The sequence below is a fragment of the Lissotriton vulgaris genome, chromosome 4_1 (assembly GCF_964263255.1).
Source record: "Lissotriton vulgaris chromosome 4_1, aLisVul1.2, whole genome shotgun sequence".
Classification (NCBI taxonomy): domain Eukaryota; kingdom Metazoa; phylum Chordata; class Amphibia; order Caudata; family Salamandridae; genus Lissotriton; species Lissotriton vulgaris.
The window spans coordinates 1,076,054,274-1,076,071,802 of record NC_141691.1 but is presented as its reverse complement, the minus strand read 5'-3'; the positions used below and the strand labels follow the sequence as shown (position 1 = coordinate 1,076,071,802).

General features: G+C 47.4%; 1 protein-coding gene and 1 pseudogene across 1 annotated transcript in view; one reads left to right on the top strand and one right to left on the bottom strand.

Annotated features, from left to right (window-relative positions):
- DNAH5 (dynein axonemal heavy chain 5) overlaps nucleotides 1-17,529 on the top strand; it is a 5,605,957-nt gene that overhangs the window by 790,990 nt on the left and 4,797,438 nt on the right. The window lies entirely within an intron of this gene.
- Nucleotides 6,306-6,424, bottom strand: LOC147722887 (5S ribosomal RNA; annotated as a pseudogene).

Genomic DNA, 17,529 nt, shown 5'->3' with positions numbered 1-17,529 from the left:
TCATAAGTCTTCACGGAGAACATACAGTGACTATATGACCAATTAATTAGATTTGCAATTAACCTACAGCTGGCACCTTCATGCTTAAATGCATGTATACAAAACTATCACATTCTGAAACTTTTTGTCCTGTTACCTGAGCAAGGATGGTGTTCTACTTGACCTTTCCTCATCCCAACAAGACCTCAATGATGAAACCCACACCAATGCTAAAGGTGCACTATAGTAATCATCGGAAATCATTTCAACTTGACCTTGGAGTAATCACCAGCCTACTAAGGTGGAGATAATCTATGGAGCTTAAAACAGGACAAGTATTGAACTCTGTATCGTAAACAGCGCCATCTCTCAAACGACAATAACTAATTCTGTAGACATACCAGAGATCTCTATCCATCGTAGAAGTCTCAGATATGTTTATTATGCCAATTATAAACATTTAACATGTGGCAAATGCAGTAAGGTAATGATAACATTTAAGAAAGTGTTCCCAAAATGTGTGTGAAATTTTCAGGAAACATGGCTGTTCCCCTAGTCAACTTTCTCTGTGAAGAAGTCCAAAACTGCTGAAAGAAAGACCACCTCATTGCAAAGGCATGGCAGCCTTTAAGGGGTGGCTCCTCCGTTATGGCTGCGAAGCGACACCCCACTGCTGGAAGGAGCAGCTGAAAACATACAATAAAATGATAATAAAGCAAATATTAAATATGCTTCATTATCATTTTATTTTACCTGTAGGAGCTGGTTATAACACCGCAGCCATCATCTGAATCCTGGAGGCAGGGCCATCAGCAGCAAGAGTGGTGGTTACTGGGCATGTGGGTTTGGCCGGGTGTCCATGCACACTAGCATCTCCCCAACCCGAGCTGCATTGTTGGGTGGCGAGAACAGCAGGCGCTGGCTTCCAGTCCTCTTTGGAGTGGTAAACACGACGACTGCTCAGGCCAATTCCAGCATTTCTCATGAAGCGCTGGGATTGGCGATGGGAGAGTCTGGGAGCCTGGGTTTATGGGAACTGTAGTTTGCAGTTCCTGGTCCAGAAAAGCACCGAGGCGAGTCACGGGAGAAGAGGATAGTAGAGGCGGTGGCGGGCAGCAGAAAGGTAAGTGTACTTTCCCCCCCCTTGTTTTCTCTCATGCTGAATCCACGCTGCCCCTTCTTCATGGGGGCAGCAGCTGCCTCTGCCACCTTTTCTTTGTTTCCGTTTCTTAGTTTGGTTATTTCTTTGATTATCCATTTTAGAGATGTAAGCAAATCAGTGAACGTCACGTCAGGTTCCTGTTTTTTTGTTTTAAAAGAAATCCCACATTTGTAACAAAAGGCCCGTCTAAAAACATAATTTAAAATAGCAATATACTGACCCTTCTTTTATTAGCCTTGTACTGCTGCTAAACCAATAGAAAGAGGATGAACAATAGACTAGCAGTCAGAAGAGGTGTTGTCCTCCGAAATCTGTGACTATGAGCATGATCCAGTCTCTCTGCACTTGTTCTTTTGTCCCTTCGTCCTCACTGCAGCACCCTGCCTCCGGCTTCTGGGGACCTTGCTGCTCCGCCCTTGATCCTGTTCCCCTAACTCTCTTTGCTGCACTGTCCCGGCCCCATGTCTCCCCTTGCAACCTCCCCTCGCTGGTCTTTATCTCCTGTATCCTCAGTCCGCCCTCCCCCAATCCGCCCCTGTGAATACTCGCCTGCTCCCAACCCCAGCCACCGCTCCTTTGCCCCATCTTACCAATGCTCACCTATTCCTCCTTCCAGCCCTCGGCTCTATGGCCAGGGACTGCCGGAGGACCCCCCCCCCCCCATTCCGTTAACAAACATTATTAAAAGGACATGAGAGGTATTTCTTTTCTTTGGAGGTGGGGGGGCATACAACCCCCGGCCTTATTTATTAAAACATAAAAATAAATCAAAATTTGAAATAAACAATATTTACACAATTACGCAGAAAACGTTACACAACATTTGATCACAATTGATATATATAGATATCAGATGGCTAACCTTAACATAACTCTAGTACAAGGTATTTCCTATCCGAATCTAACGTATCAATCACATTATACAATATTTATTTTCTGCGTATCCTATTTGGGCCTACGGCAAGGTCACTAACTGGTGTCAGATCTTTATCTCTTAAACCACGCCCTCCTGTCGGAGTGCGCATGTGCAGAGGGCCCGTTTACCGTGAGGGTAATCCCCCCGGTTACCCCCGTACGCCCTATTAACCACGCCCTTCCGTCGAAGTGCGCATGCACAGAGGGCCCGCTTACCATGAGGGTACCTCCGCCCTCCGGTTACCCCCGTACGCTCTATTAACTCCATTAAAGGGGCCCTTGCATCTCTGCGCCGTTTACTGGTGTCATTGTGCACGTGCAGGGTGGCCAACCAGCCTAGAGAAAGCGTGACTCCCCCCTCCCCCGCACCCATGTAGCCAACAGGCTGTAACTGCCCCTGGAGTTCTAGGAGAGACCACTTGTCCCTCCCTTTGGGCGACCCCATTCAAGAATGGCGCCGCCCCCTAAGGATCTTAAATTTACTGCTCACCAGTCATGACCTTACCGCCTGACCAAGGAATAGCAATAAATACGACGATTGATGACCTCTAAACGGGATAAAGTTCTAAGGAACAAAACGTATGAGTCGAACACTCCGGTCATCTATAAACATTTGTAACAAACCTGTGAAAACCTTCATAACTCACAATACCAATCATCTGCTTCAGGGGATGGTGGGTGGCGAAAAAGAATTACAGCCTCCTAGAGGCTGGAAGGGCAGGCCGTGGAGCGCAGAGTCAACGAGGCAGACTCCCGTGCTACCCGGCCTTTTAACCCCTCATCCACCAGGCCGGATCTAACCGGCCTGGCCTTTGTTCCATAGTGACCCGGAAGTGATTCGATCACTTCCGGGTCACTAGGGGACCCGGAGTCCAATCCATGTTGAGGCGCGCCCGCCGCGTCATGGTGACGCGATGGGGGCACGCCCCAACATCGATAGCGGGTAGCGGGTGGGGGCCGGTGCGCCCCGCCTTTCCCTATGGCCAGGGACTGGCCGAGGACCCCTCCCGTTCCGTTAACAAACATTATTAAAAGGACATGAGAGGGATTTATTTTCTTTGGAGGCGGGGGTCGTACAACCCTCGGCCGTATTTATTAAAACATAAAAATAAATCGTAATTTGAAATAAACAATATTTACACAATTACGCAGAAAACGTTACACAACATTTGATTACAATTGATATATACAGACATCAGATGGCTAACCTTAACATACCTCTAGTACAAGGTATTTCCTATCCGAATCTAACGTATCAATCACATTATACAATATTTTTTTTCTGCGTATCATATTTGGGCCTACGGCAAGGTCACTAACTGGTGTCAGATCCTTATCACTTAAACCATGCCCTCCTGTCGGAGTGCGCATGCGCAGAGGGCCCATTTACCGTAAGGGTATTTCCTCCCCCGGGTTACCCCCGTACGCTCTATTAACCACGCCCTTCCGTCGAAGTGCGCATGCGCAGAGGGCCCGCTTACCATGAGGGTACTTCCGCCCCCCTATTATCCCCGTACGCTCTATTAACTCCATTAAAGGGGGCCCTTGCATCTCTGTGCCGTTTACTGGCGTCATTGTGCACGTGCGGGGTGGCCAACCAGCCTAGAGAAAGTGTGACTCCCCCGCACCCATGTAGCCAACAGGCTGTAACTGCCCCTGGAGTTCTAGGAGAGACCACTTGTCCCTCCTTTTGTGCGACACCATTCAAGAATGGCGCCGCACCCTAAGGACCTTAAATTTACTGCTCACCAATCATGACCTTACCGCCACAGTCCACCTTAGTTGACCGACTATCTGGCCCCCCCACCCTCCTAGACTGAAAGGTCCCTGTCCTTAAAAAAATCACAAAACTAGCCAACTCACTGCAAGGTCATGCCTTGTCCCTAAACACCACTAACTAGGCAAGAAGATTCTCTGCGACGGTTTCATCCCCTGATGTGGACAAACGGAGGCCATCTTTTAAGAAGCATGACTCCCCCAAGATGCACCCCTGAGCTATAGTCTGTAAGTGTCAAGCCCTAGCTAGCCTCAGCAGTTTGTTACTAGGTATTTGTTTCCAGTGGTCCAATGGCCTCACAGACCCTCTTCCTACCCATTGGAGGCTCTGGAATGTCTGGGTGTACCCCCGGGCACAAACATGTTGACCCACTATACACCACTAACTGGGCCTTAAGATCCTGCTGAAGATTTCATTCCCTACTCTGGACGGACGGACGCCATATTTTTAAGAAGCCCGACTCCTCATATTCACCCCAGGACTATAGACTGCCGGTGCAAAGCCCTAGATAGCCTCACTAGTTTGTTACTAGGTATCTAACAGCGTGGCTCAGTGCTCCCACAGATGCCCTTCCCTTTGGAATCTCTGGAGTAGCAGTGACAGGGCGTATCTTGGCGCTAGATGTGGAAAACCCATCCACTTCAGAGATTAGTTTTCCTGACCAACCCCTTCCACACAGTCATTCCTCAGACGTGGAAAGCAACCCTACTTCAGTGATTATTGGTCCTGACCAACCCCCCTTCTACCCAGTCCTGCTCAAGTTTCAGGATCATAACGCTGGGGCTGGCCTACTCATAGGAACTTGACACACCGTCTTGGAGCCACAACTCAGCCTCAATCTCTAGCATCGCGGTGCACCGGATATTCACGCCTCCCCTGCCAATGCTAATCGTCTCTGGTGTGACTGTACCATTGTAAGGCTACCCAAGAAATGAGATGGGTTCAATCGATGGCATCACGCTGTGCCCGACAAGCCTCGGCACCCCAGATGCTGACACTCTTTGTTGGTGCAATTGTAAGGCGACCCAGGGAACCACAGGCCCCAAGATCACCTACAAGCATATCATGAAGTCCTTGAACCACCTACCCTGACCACTATGATCTGGGAAATGCTCTGTGTATGCCTACCTCCTCATTATGGAATATCCCCACCAGGCAGTATTTGCTACGATGGCAGCTGGGAGCACAGGCGCCGTAAAGGCAGAGTACTGCTTCCCGACCAGGGGTGCTGAGGTGTTGCATACACCCATTACTCCTGGGTTTGGCCAAGCTGACAAGGCACACTCCTGTGAAGCAGCGTACTGCTATAGTACTACGGATGGCACAACCAATTGGTAACATACCTATACACAACCAATATAGTGCTGGCACCTCCTGAGCTCCCCCACAAGCATATCCTGTACCCCATGCACAATCTGCCCCTATTATGTTTCTGGGATAAGCTCAGTGCTGGCCTATCTCCTTACTCCGTAGCATCCCTAACTCTGTAGTGTCCGCTACGACAAGCGCCCGCAAGCACAGGCGCTTGTAATGGCAGATCACCGTTCCACGACAAGGGTGTTGATGTGTCGCATCTGCCCGCAATACCTGAGTTCTGTCTGAGCTAGCCAGGTGTACACCTATAAGGCAGCGTATTGCTAACTTACCACAACTGGCAAACCCCAATGGTTGACACTGTTATACACTTCAACAATAGTGCGTGGGCCGCACCGTCTCCTGCTGATACCGACTGGGCCCTTGAATTGATCGCCCATCACACGTGATGCCGTAGCTTTCCACTCACGTTTCAGATCTTCTGGTCCTCTTGGTTGTCCGATCTTGCAGTCCTAGCGGTGAGGAGCACTCCATGCAGCAGGCGTGTATCCAGTCGAAAAGGAGAACCGAGTGGGCAACTTATGTTTGTGTACTGAGCTGGACTTGAATTAATCTCAGCCACTGATAATTACACCGGCCACACCCCAGTCTATTGTTATTTTGTATCAAATGTCACTTCACTTAAGATCCGGCCGTATGATGTTCAGGCTTATGTAAAATAGTACTGGCCACCATTAAACAAACTGAAAAAAATGTGTACAGCCTAATCAATATAAGGTCTGGTAGCAATTCTGTGTTATTCTTTAATGGGCACTTGCCATGAATAACACTCTTACTCAGGCACGCGTAATTAAGATTAATTTGGGGGGAATAAATCCTCCAGCAAGAGCACATTTAGTGGGCGTGAGCAGCTGCTCGTGTTTCTGTTCTATTGTATTTAGCACTATTTGCTTAGTTTGATATGCATCCTTCTGTCCATTATGGACGCAAGGGTGCTCCTTATGGTAAGAAACTAATGCTAAACGCAGGAGTAAATTTAGGGAATTTCCTATCCAAAGTGCACAATTAGCGAGTGCAAGGAGCTGCTTTTGTTCTTTGCATTTAGCACAGTTTCTTAGCACAAAATGAATCCCTGCGTCGATTTTGGACGCAAGGGGGCGCCTAAAGCACCTGGTATTCCCAGGCGGTCTCCCATCCAAGTACTAACTCGGCCCGACCCTACTTAGCTTCCGAGATCGGATGAAATTGGGTGCATTCAGGGTGGTATGGCCTTTGCTGTGCCAAGAAAATAGTAGTAAATGCAGAATTACCTCTCTTGTAATTACACGTAATCTCGTGGAATTTGTAGGTAATTGTACGTGATTACTCTACATGAAATCACAAGAATCACGCCCATCCCTAATTAATATGTATGCTAAACAGAAAAGACAGTGCTATGAATTAGCATCACCAGTCAAGTTTTGCCAAACACTAGACATGCCACTACAAAATAAACAAAAAACTATCCAGGCTGATGAAGGCTGATAGCCAGAAACCGGTCCTTGGATGCTTGATTCCGGTCTGGGAAAGACATGGCTTGGTAGTTCGGACTGGACTGTTCCCATGAGGCACAGGGTTGGAGCTGATTTGCATATAGCCAGTGTCTAACCCAGGGTGGTGTGGAGTGCAAAAAAACGATGGATTTATGCCCAGATCCTTGTACTGGGGTGAATGTATGACATTGTTCTACATTCTGTCCATCAACTGTGTTTTTTGCAATTTTCACCCCGAGTGTGCTGGGGATGCTCAGACGTGAGTCCCAGGCTCTCCACACCATTGGAGTCAAGCTATCCAGGTTGATGAAGGCTGATAGCCAGAAACCGGTCCTTGGATGCTTGATTCTGGTCTGGGAAAGACATGGCTTGGTAGTTCGGACTGGACTGTTCCCATGAGGCACAGGGTCAGATCTGATTTGCATATAGCCAGTGTCTAACCCAGGGTGGTGTGGAGTGCAAAAAAACGATGGATTTATGCCCAGATCCTTGTACTGGGGTGAAAGTATGACATTGTTCTACATTCTGTCCATCAACTGTGTTTTTTGCAATTTTCACTACAAAATAAGCGGCAATGGACTCTGACTTCTTCCATACTACATGACAGCCCATAAATGTGTTCTTTCAAAAATAGGAGCTGCTGCTAAATAAAACGCACCCGGGGCAGTGAGCTTGGAGCTGCTTTTATGAAGATTTATGTACCTATTGATCACTTGCACGTGGGCAAGCTGCCCTAAACTCTGACTTTGTTTTCCTGCCTGGCAAAGACACAAATTCAATATTGCAAATGGGTGATGCACCCCTTTCCAACCACTGATTGTGACAGGAATGTATGACAGTGGCTTTTGTATTGAATTCCAGTCAGTGACTCTGAGAAGACATTGTTCCCTGCCTACTGTGCGGCCCTGGTCGCACCCTAATCCAGGGGGGAAAAAGAAATAAAATATGCTTAATTAAAAGTCATTTTTGTAATCCGAGGCTTCCATTCCTCATGCATCTTTCACAATGACCAATTCCTCTGACGTCAATTTCACGTTTACTATTTCTGCTGAAACTTTTTCTGCTGCTGTCAGCGCAGGGTTGCCACCTCGGTGCCGAAAGCAAGCTGTCTTCCCGCCAGCCATTACATCATCGCTATCACTGTGGTCATTCTGCAGAGCAAACCCGTGTAATTTGCCGGCAGGAAAATGGTGCCTTCTTTTTTGTGTTTTCTGAAAGGTATAATTTCGTGTGGCGATCTACACTAGATGCATCCAGGGAAATTAGCAACAAATATTTGTAAACAAAGTCACGCGGGTGCAGACCCTAGTCAGGATGCAGTGGTATGCCATTAGTCTTGTGCTAAAAAGAGCCTGTCCTGTCGAATGAATCACATCTGTTTCAGCTTGACTGGCTGGCTCCCGCTCGCTCTGATAATAGAACAACCTGCTGAGCTAGCATGCGGAAAATCAGATTTTATTTGCCTACTACATGGGCTATACTGAAGAATCTCTAAGGACAGCGCAGTACTTTGATCGACAAGCACATAGGTATTAAGTTGGTTAATAAATTCCATATACAGGTTAACAGAATCAGCATTTATGCAATGTACAACAATAAGGAAAACGGTAGATTTCTGAGCAGTGTGATTGACCTTGTAAACAGCGGTGAACACCCACAAACTTCTATACTGATCTTTGTTTGCTAACCATTGGCTTACAACACCCTGGTTGGACTTAGTTAGTACAGGTCACTCCAAAGGTGCGTTCACTCACTGGCAGCCAGATTCAATCACTGCTGCCTGTGATAACGCTAGAAGCGGATTTAATTAATTAATTACCGCGCTTGTGATCTCCTGTAACTGCTCTGTGCCTCTCGCTACTGCTGCCTATGATAACGCTAGAAGCGGATTTAATTAATTAATTACCGCGCTTGTGATCTCCTGTGACTGCTCTGTGCCTCTCGCTACTGCTGCCTATGATAACGCTAGAAGCGGATTTAGTTAATTAATTACCGCGCTTGTGATCTCCTGTGTTGAAGCAATCAACCATTGCGCTGTGCACTCCACTAGCTGCCACTCGACTCAACGCTAGAGGGGATTTCATTTAATTTAATATATTTAATTACCGCGCTTGTAGTCCTCTAGCTGCCGCTTGCCACTATTTACAGTGTTGTGCGCTGGGCAGGTAGAATACGCACTGTTTGTGACTCTGACCCCATTTAAACATCGCGCCATTTTGTTGTTGTTGTGGTTGTACTTCGGAGCCTTCCCCTACGACCTGATCCCGCCTCCCAGCTGATCCTCCCTCGCCCCTCCCCTCCCACCATCCATATATGACAGAAGCCTATGCGCGCAGCGTTCACGCGCAGCGACCGCGCCCAATTCGCGCCGAAGGTGCGCCAAAGGTAAGCCCGTCTACGCCCGTCCGTGCCTGGACCGCGCCCAGCGCCAGACCCCCTGCCCCTCGCGCTCCCCAGCCCTCCCGCATTACCTATGATGCCGCCACCCTCCTAGCCCTCAACCCCGGTCGCGCTCCCAACTGCGTCCTAGCCGCTCCTGGACACACCCATGGACCTTTCTCCTGCTACTCCTGCAAATTCAGCGGCAACGACCACATCTCTGCTACGACCACTCCACAGATCCCCGACCCCAACCACCTACGATGCATCCTTCTCAACACCCGATCGGTCCACAGGCACGCAATTGACCTATGGAATCTTCTAGACACCATCTCTCCAGACATCGCCTTCCTTACGGAAACATGGATGAATGCTTCCTCCGCCCCAGACATCACCATTGCCATCCCTGAAGACTATAAGATCACTCGCAAAGACCGAACCAACCACACAGGAGGAGGAATCGCTATCGTCCATAAGAAATCTATTCGCATCTCAACCAGCTCAGACGTCAATCTCGCCAACTCCCAACACCTTCACTTCCAGATCCACATCGACCCCAAGACCACACTCAGAGGCACCCTCCTCTACAGACCACCAGGACCCCGCGCAAAATTCAGCGAAGACATTACGGACTTCATCACCCCACACGCGCTCCCCTCCAAAGATTACATCCTTCTGGGAGACCTAAACTTTCATCTTGAAAAGACCAACGACCGCAACACCACCACCCTCTTGGACAACCTCGCCAACCTCGGACTTAAACAACTAGTCACTTCCCCCACCCACATCGCTGGTCACACACTCGACCCCATCTTCACATCCAGCAATCATGTCTCCTTCAGCCACACTACGGATCTCCTCTGGACCGACCACAGCTGCGTTCACTTTACCTACAACAAGCCGAAACCCATCAACCACTCCCAACCCACCCTGCAAAGAAACTGGAACAAAATCACCACGGACCAAATCTCCGCATCGCTCCTTCGAAACTCCCCAGCCCTCTCTTCTAACGCCAACGAAGCCGCCGCCAACCTCACCCTATGGTTATCCAACACCGCCGACACTTTAGCTCCACTGAAAAAACGTCAAAGCAAACCTGGCAGCAAGAAAGCCTCATGGTTCAACGATGATCTCAAGAAGTCCAAGAAACTCTGCCGCTCCCTTGAAAAGGCCTGGAAAAAAGACCCAACCTCCAGCACCAAGGACGCCTTCAAAAGCGCCACCCGCACTCACCACCAACTGATCCGAAAAGCCAAGAAAACAGCATTCAAGGATCGACTTGACAACAACGCCCACAACAGCAAAGAACTTTTCAACATCGTCAAGGAATTTTCCAATCCCTCGGCCAACTCCAACGACATCACCCCCTCTCAAACCCTCTGCGACTCCCTAGCCTCTTTTTTCCACAACAAGATTGCAGACATCCACAACAGCTTTGACAACCAACCCGGAAACCAACCCACCCTACCATCTGCTGACCATCTTCCCCCATGAACACCCTTAACGCCTGGAACCCAATCTCCACTGAGGACACCATCCACCTGATGAATTCCATCCACTCAGGATCCCCCACAGACCCATGTCCTCACCACATCTTCAACAAAGCAGACTCCGTCATAGCACCGCACCTCCGAGACGTCATCAACTGCTCCTTCAACTCCGCTACCTTCCCAGAAGACTGGAAACACGCCGAACTCACCGCCCTTCTGAAAAAACCAACAGCGGACCCCACCGAACTAAAAAATTACCGCCCCATCTCGCTTCTTCCATTCCCGGCCAAAGTCATCGAGAAAGCAGTCAACAACCAGCTCGCCACCTTCCTCGAAGCCAACAAATCCCTCGACCCCTCACAATCTGGCTTCCGAGCAAAACACAGCACTGAGACCGCCCTCATCGCAGCAACAGACGACATTCGAACTCTACTGGACAATGGAGACACAGTCGCCCTCATCCTCCTCGACCTCTCTGCAGCATTCGATACAGTCTGCCACAGCACCCTTCTTCAACGCCTCAACAACATCGGAATCCAAGGAAAAGCACTTGATTGGATCACCTCGTTCCTCACCGGAAGAACCCAGAGAGTCCGCCTTCCTCCATTCAAGTCCGAGGCCTCTGAAGTCATCTGCGGCGTACCTCAAGGTTCCTCACTCAGTCCCACCCTCTTCAATATATACATGAGCCCCCTCGCGGCCATCGCACGACAACACAACCTCAACATCATCTCTTACGCGGACGACACTCAACTAATCCTTTCTCTCACCAATGACCCCAGCACCGCCAAAACTAACCTACACGAAGGAATGAAAGAAGTTGCCGAATGGATGAAACAAAGCCGTCTGAAACTGAACTCAGACAAAACAGAAGTCCTCATCTTAGGTACATCCCCCTCTGAATGGGACGACTCCTGGTGGCCGGAAGCCCTCGGAAAAGCACCCATCCCGACAGACCACGCACGGAACCTCGGCGTCATCCTGGACTCTTCACTCTCAATGAACAGACAAGTCAGCGCCGTATCCTCTTCCTGCTTCAACATCCTTCGCATGCTCAGAAAAACATTTCGCTGGATCCCCTCCGAAACAAGGAAGACAGTCACCCACGCTCTGGTCACGAGCCGACTGGACTACGGAAATACCCTCTACGCGGGCACTACCGCAAAACTCCAGAAGAAACTCCAACGAATCCAAAACGCCTCAGCCAGGCTCATATTAGACATCCCACGCAATGAACACATCTCTGGTCACCTTAAAGACCTCCACTGGCTACCCGTCAATAAGAGGATCACTTTCCGGCTGCTTACCCACGCACACAAATCTCTCTACGACATCGGACCAGATTGCCTCAACTCTCGGCTGTCCTTCTACACCCCATCCCGCCAACTACGCTCTTCCAACCAAGCCCTCGCCACTGTTCCTCGCATCAACAAGACCACCATGGGAGGCAGATCCTTCTCATACCTGGCTGCTAAAACATGGAACTCACTCCCCGCTTACCTTCGCCTCACCCAAAACCACCTAGCGTTCAGAAAGCAGCTTAAAACGTGGATATTTGACAAATAATCTTCCTCCCCTTCCTAAGCGCCTTGAAACCCTCCGGGTATGTAGTGCGCTATACAAATTTTATGACTTGACTTGACTTGAGTTGTATGCCGAACAGGATCCCATCCCAGACTCTTGTCCACTTCACCCTCATCCCATATGCTTTTATATAGCGCAGACTCAACCCGAAGGTGTCGGAGCGCTTCACAACAGGAACAACAGCGCCACATGAGAAAACCACAAGTGGGCATAACACAAAAGCAAAACGCATGTGTGGGCAAAGCCCGATACACCGACTGCATCGGTACGCAAACAACAAAGTGCCTCAGTCTGCGCTGGGTTTCAACATAGATCCATGAGCCCACTTTACCAATGACCCGATTCAACAGAAGAAACCCTTGGAGGAGGACCTCCTCCCCCCCCCCCGCCAAAACACACCCTTCCATCCTCCCACCATGCTCTCAGCAAGCAGCATCAGTAGATCAATGTCTCCCGCACTCACCGTCCCCGCATGCATCGCCAGCCGGATGCTACGCCCAAACCCACTCCTGGAACCCATACACTGCGCGCCAGAGTGTGGCAGAAGAAAGGGGGCCATGGGCGTCCACAAGGGGGGGGGGGGCAAGGAGGGGCGCTTGCCCTCCCCCCCCCCCCCCCCCCCCCCCCTGGAGCGACCCTCCTTGCCCTCCCTGCGGACGCCCAAGAACACTGTGACTTCAAGACGGGGTTCTCACTCTCTTTCCTCTCCTTTCTTTTCTTTGCTTCCCTGTGAAATGGATCCAAAAAAGAAAGACGCTTTTGCTTGAAATATATTTTTCTGACATTTTAATTCCAAAGTGCAGCTGGGAATAAAAGGCTAAAAATATGAAAAATAGATAAATACCTAAATAAAGTAAGACAGAGTGGTAGCAAACTGGCCAAACTGATTTTATTCACACTGGAACACATTAGCACCACTTTTACAGAGTTTGCCAGTGAAGCGCTATTTTTGTTTTCTTGTCTTTGTTTTCCCTGGACTTGGAACTAGTGCACCAATCCTGGAGGTACTGCAATGTGTGGATTGGAAAAGAAAATGTGTGCTGCGGCTCTGCGTCCAGAGATGTGGTCTTTTTACCATACTGCTTACATTTTGTAAGGATATAAGGAAAGGCCCATGAAATGGGTCCATTCAGGGCCCTGTAGTCGTGTCCGTAACTTTTCAGGCAAAAGCACTCACTGATTTCTGAATAGTGAGTGTAAAAGCATTAAGGTAACCATGTTGTTCCTGCTTCCCTTTCCCATGGTTTGCTAAATTTTGCATTTCCTATAAGTGTTTGCTTTTTCCAGGATGTTGTTACTTTTTTTTTTTTGTAGGCCGCATATTGCTCTTGTCTAGTGCGTAATTTATATTGAGCCGCATACAGGTGTTTATAGCAGGAAACAATTGGGTTGTAGTTGAAGACAGTTGGAGTTTTTCTCAGTGGGGCAGTATGGTGTTGTAATGGCTGGATTTTCTGTTTAGATGGGATCAGCCCCCAGGGGCCCCTGTGACCCAGCCAAAACGTACTCACCTTCCGTCCTCAGGACTCCTCTATATCCAGGCACCTGGTACCTACCTGAGGATAGGGAACTCGCAATATACAAGCTCATATTATTAAGAACACCACTAAATCTATAGGGATACTAAGAATACTCACTGATTACTAGGGATATCCATACCCTACACCACACTTATTTACATCAGTTGGTCTCGCGGCCACCCTGACCCAGACCGTTCTACCCTAGGGCAGATCTGACACACAATCTGGTGCGTCTACACACGGGCCTGCAGAACCCAATGCTCCCTTTTCCAAAGCGTTCGCGATCCTGCGAAACTTACACACTAGTTCCACTACCTAGTGCTCTCATTTAGTTAAGCCACAATCTGGTGGATTTACACGCTGGTCTCCCACCCAGCGCTCTCATTAACGCCGCATATCAACGACGACCACATTCCTATGAACACCTATACATATATGTATATATATTGGGATATTATCTCAGCTGTCTACTCGGGATGAAACTACAATAATAACTTTGAGTGTGGGTCCAGATTATTATGTATTACCTGCTCTTGGCATCAAAGGTCCACTCACTCCCTATTTATGTGATCACCACTTACCTGATTGGGATTACTCATCCATTCATGCATCTAGCAAACACCTAGAAGCGCCATTTACCTTTAGTGAACAAGAATAGGGACTACACACCAGTTAGTTATAAACTGGGGGTTATTTATTACAGTAATATAAACATTTATGCAAATCTAACAAAGACTATAGGTAGAACACACCGCTTGAAAGAGAAAAGATTACACATAACAGGAACACTCCGCTGAAAGGGAAAAGATTAAGTGTAGCTAATGTGATGAAAACAATATCACCTGATTAATGTGAAGTCTTGTTCTAGCTGTCATCTGGGTTCCTCTCTCGTCTGTGCCTTGGCTCATCTCATGCTCTCTCTCCTCTCCTGCACTCTTGGGTACACCTCTGCGCTGATCGCTCTGTCTCTGGACTCCTCTCCCCCACACGAACTGTCTCTCCACCTTGCGTCTTCACTCTTAATAGTTCCTGCCGCTCTGATCACCGTTCATTCCACTATCTTATTCGTTCTATCTCTGCGCCAATGTCCAATTCCATCTGCTCCCATAGGTTAATCCACGAGCTCTCCTCTATCTCTTCTAAAAGGCATTACTTCAGACTCCAGCTATTCACACTTCCTCCTGATAAACAACTGCTTCTGACTGCTTCCTTCAGTTCCAGCTCACTATTCAACTCAGCTCTTCTCCAGATTGAACCCTCTCTCTCTCTCTGCCAACTCCACTCCACTGCTCTCCTCTCTGCTGGACTCCTCTCTCCTCGACTGCCCTCTGACTGACTCTCTCCTCGACTGACTGACTCCGCCTCTGCACTTCACAAATATAGAATGCTGTTTCCTCATGGAAAGTTCCAGCCAGCAGCTTCTTCCCACCAATCCCATGCACCAGGCTCCTTGCGCTAGACGCTCCCACAGTGACCAGTCTGCTTGTTTCGTCTAGAGACTGAGCCCGGGAACAATTCCTGATTAGATTCAGCTCTGGCCGGTTCTCTCCGGTCCGCTTAGGGCGAACAACAGTTATAACTATAAACATTGCTTTTGCCCTAAAAAGCCTCTCTGCTTCCATCAAGATGGAGTCTCTCTAGCTTTAGGCCTGAAAGGGGTGAAATGCTCCTTAGCTCTGTCAGAATACCTACATAAACCATACCAATATGTCTAATATGTCAAAGCCAATAGGCAATAGACAGGTTAAAGTCAAGAATAAAGGCATATTAAGCAGCTATCCTCTTCTAGGTCTGGAAAAAGGGCTTAAAAGGGCCAACACAGGCTAAGAATACCTATACTAGATGCGAGCAAGAATAATGATCTTTATCACTGCTAAATAAAGCCAAAAACCCTGCCATTACACTGCACCCTAGATCCTTATCTTGCGAGCATCTTATAAACAACAACAACCATCTAAACAAACATCAACATAATCTATCCAACATAGGCTAAAAATACCTATCCTAGATGTGAACAAGATTAAGATCTATATCACTGCTAAATATCTCTGCCATCCACCCTTAGATCCTTATCTTGCGAACATCTGACAAACAATAACATCTAAATAAACAAACATCAACACAATCTATCAACAAATCAAGACCTAAAAAACTCCCCAAAAAGAATGACAACTCAAGAAAATTCCACCTGAAACTCAATTGTAGGGAATAGAAACCTAAAAACAAATCAAAGCACCCTTGACTCGAATGCTGAAACATATCTGAGATTGGATCTGATAACAACAGAAACTAACCAAAGCATCCTCAAACTAAATGTGCCTCAACTTCTAATGATAACTGGTGAAATCTAGTGATGTAGGGGCTTATGTGTTGAATGAAAACAGCAAGGGGCCTAAATGGGCCTACTTCGGACAACTTAAGGCTAAATAAGGCCTACCTACAGTTGTGAACTTAAAAACTAAATGTGTTTCAACTTCTAATGAGAGAACAAAAAAGGGCCTAAATGAGCCTTACGTACTATAGGCAACTTAAGCTAATGATGACACATGAAACTAATGGTGTAGGTGCTAATATGTGAGATGAAAATAACAATAGGCCTAAATGAGGCCTACCTGCTGACATTTGTCAATTTAAAGTGAAATCTGAGAAATACAGTTGCAAGGTCTGGGCAAACATTAATACATAATCATACTAAAAGACACTCTACCCAGAACAATCCAAATTTTAAGGTAACCACCCTTTGATCAATCAAGGTGAAAATGTCTATAAGATAGCTGGTGTAACATCAAGCTTAAAACAACAAAAAACATTTTAAATCGCACGGTGAAACACATGTGCGCACCATCATTGAAAAAAGTCCTTCATTTGGAAAAACTATAATAGGTGACATATTTTTTTTTTTAAAAGTGGGGCCTGCTTGTAGTGATGTCAAAATTGCAGGCCAGGGAATTAAATAACTTAGTCATAATAGGTGACACGTTTTTTGCTTTAAAAGTGGGGCCTGATTGTCCAAGGGATTATTTAATGTCCAAATTCTTCAGTGTAGGCCACCACCCTGCATCCTGGACACTTCCTCCAATGTGGCCATCCATCACCCGGTCTGGTCTGGTCTGGTCTGATTCCATCATCCAAAACAATAAACTAAAATAATAACATGAAAATAAAAAGCTAAAACAAATAAAGGGAGTGGGCAGACGCACGCACGCACCCCAACTGCAGCAATCCTAGAAACAAGAGAAGAAGTATCATTATTCTTGTAAAATAAAATTTTCCATTTAAAAAGCACCCCGGGTGCCTTTCATTATCGAAAAGAAAATATCCTAATTAATTAAAAACATTCAAAATTTAACTTTTAGTAACATTGAGTGGGGCCTAACATACCCTAATCCTAACTAAGCCAGTCTCACCCTTCTGGGCAAGAGCCATGCTACAGTGTGAAAAAAAAATTTGTAACACTGCCAAATGATGACAGCATCAGCAGGGCACTGCAAGCCTCCCATTTTCCCTGGTCAGAGAAGTCCAGGCCCATCAAACTAACTAACTCCAAGGGAAGAGCAAGGCCACCCCGCCCTTAAATAAACAAGCCGTGCGCGGAAGAAAATTGGATTGTAGCCCATCATAACACACTGGGACGTGATCGAAACTTGCAGAATGAGAAAGCTTGTCTGCGCAGACCAGCTGGTCTGCCAAGGTCAAAAAACAAATTTCTCCTGCCTTATTTTGTAACTAACAGAAGCTCGAATTTAACAAAAACAATTCTGTTACAGTGCATTGCCAATTAAAAAAGCTCCAGTTTTTTTTTGAAAAAGACGTCACTTATTTAAAAAGGGGAAACTACCTTTGGCATACAATATTATACATGTTGCATTTGAGAAAC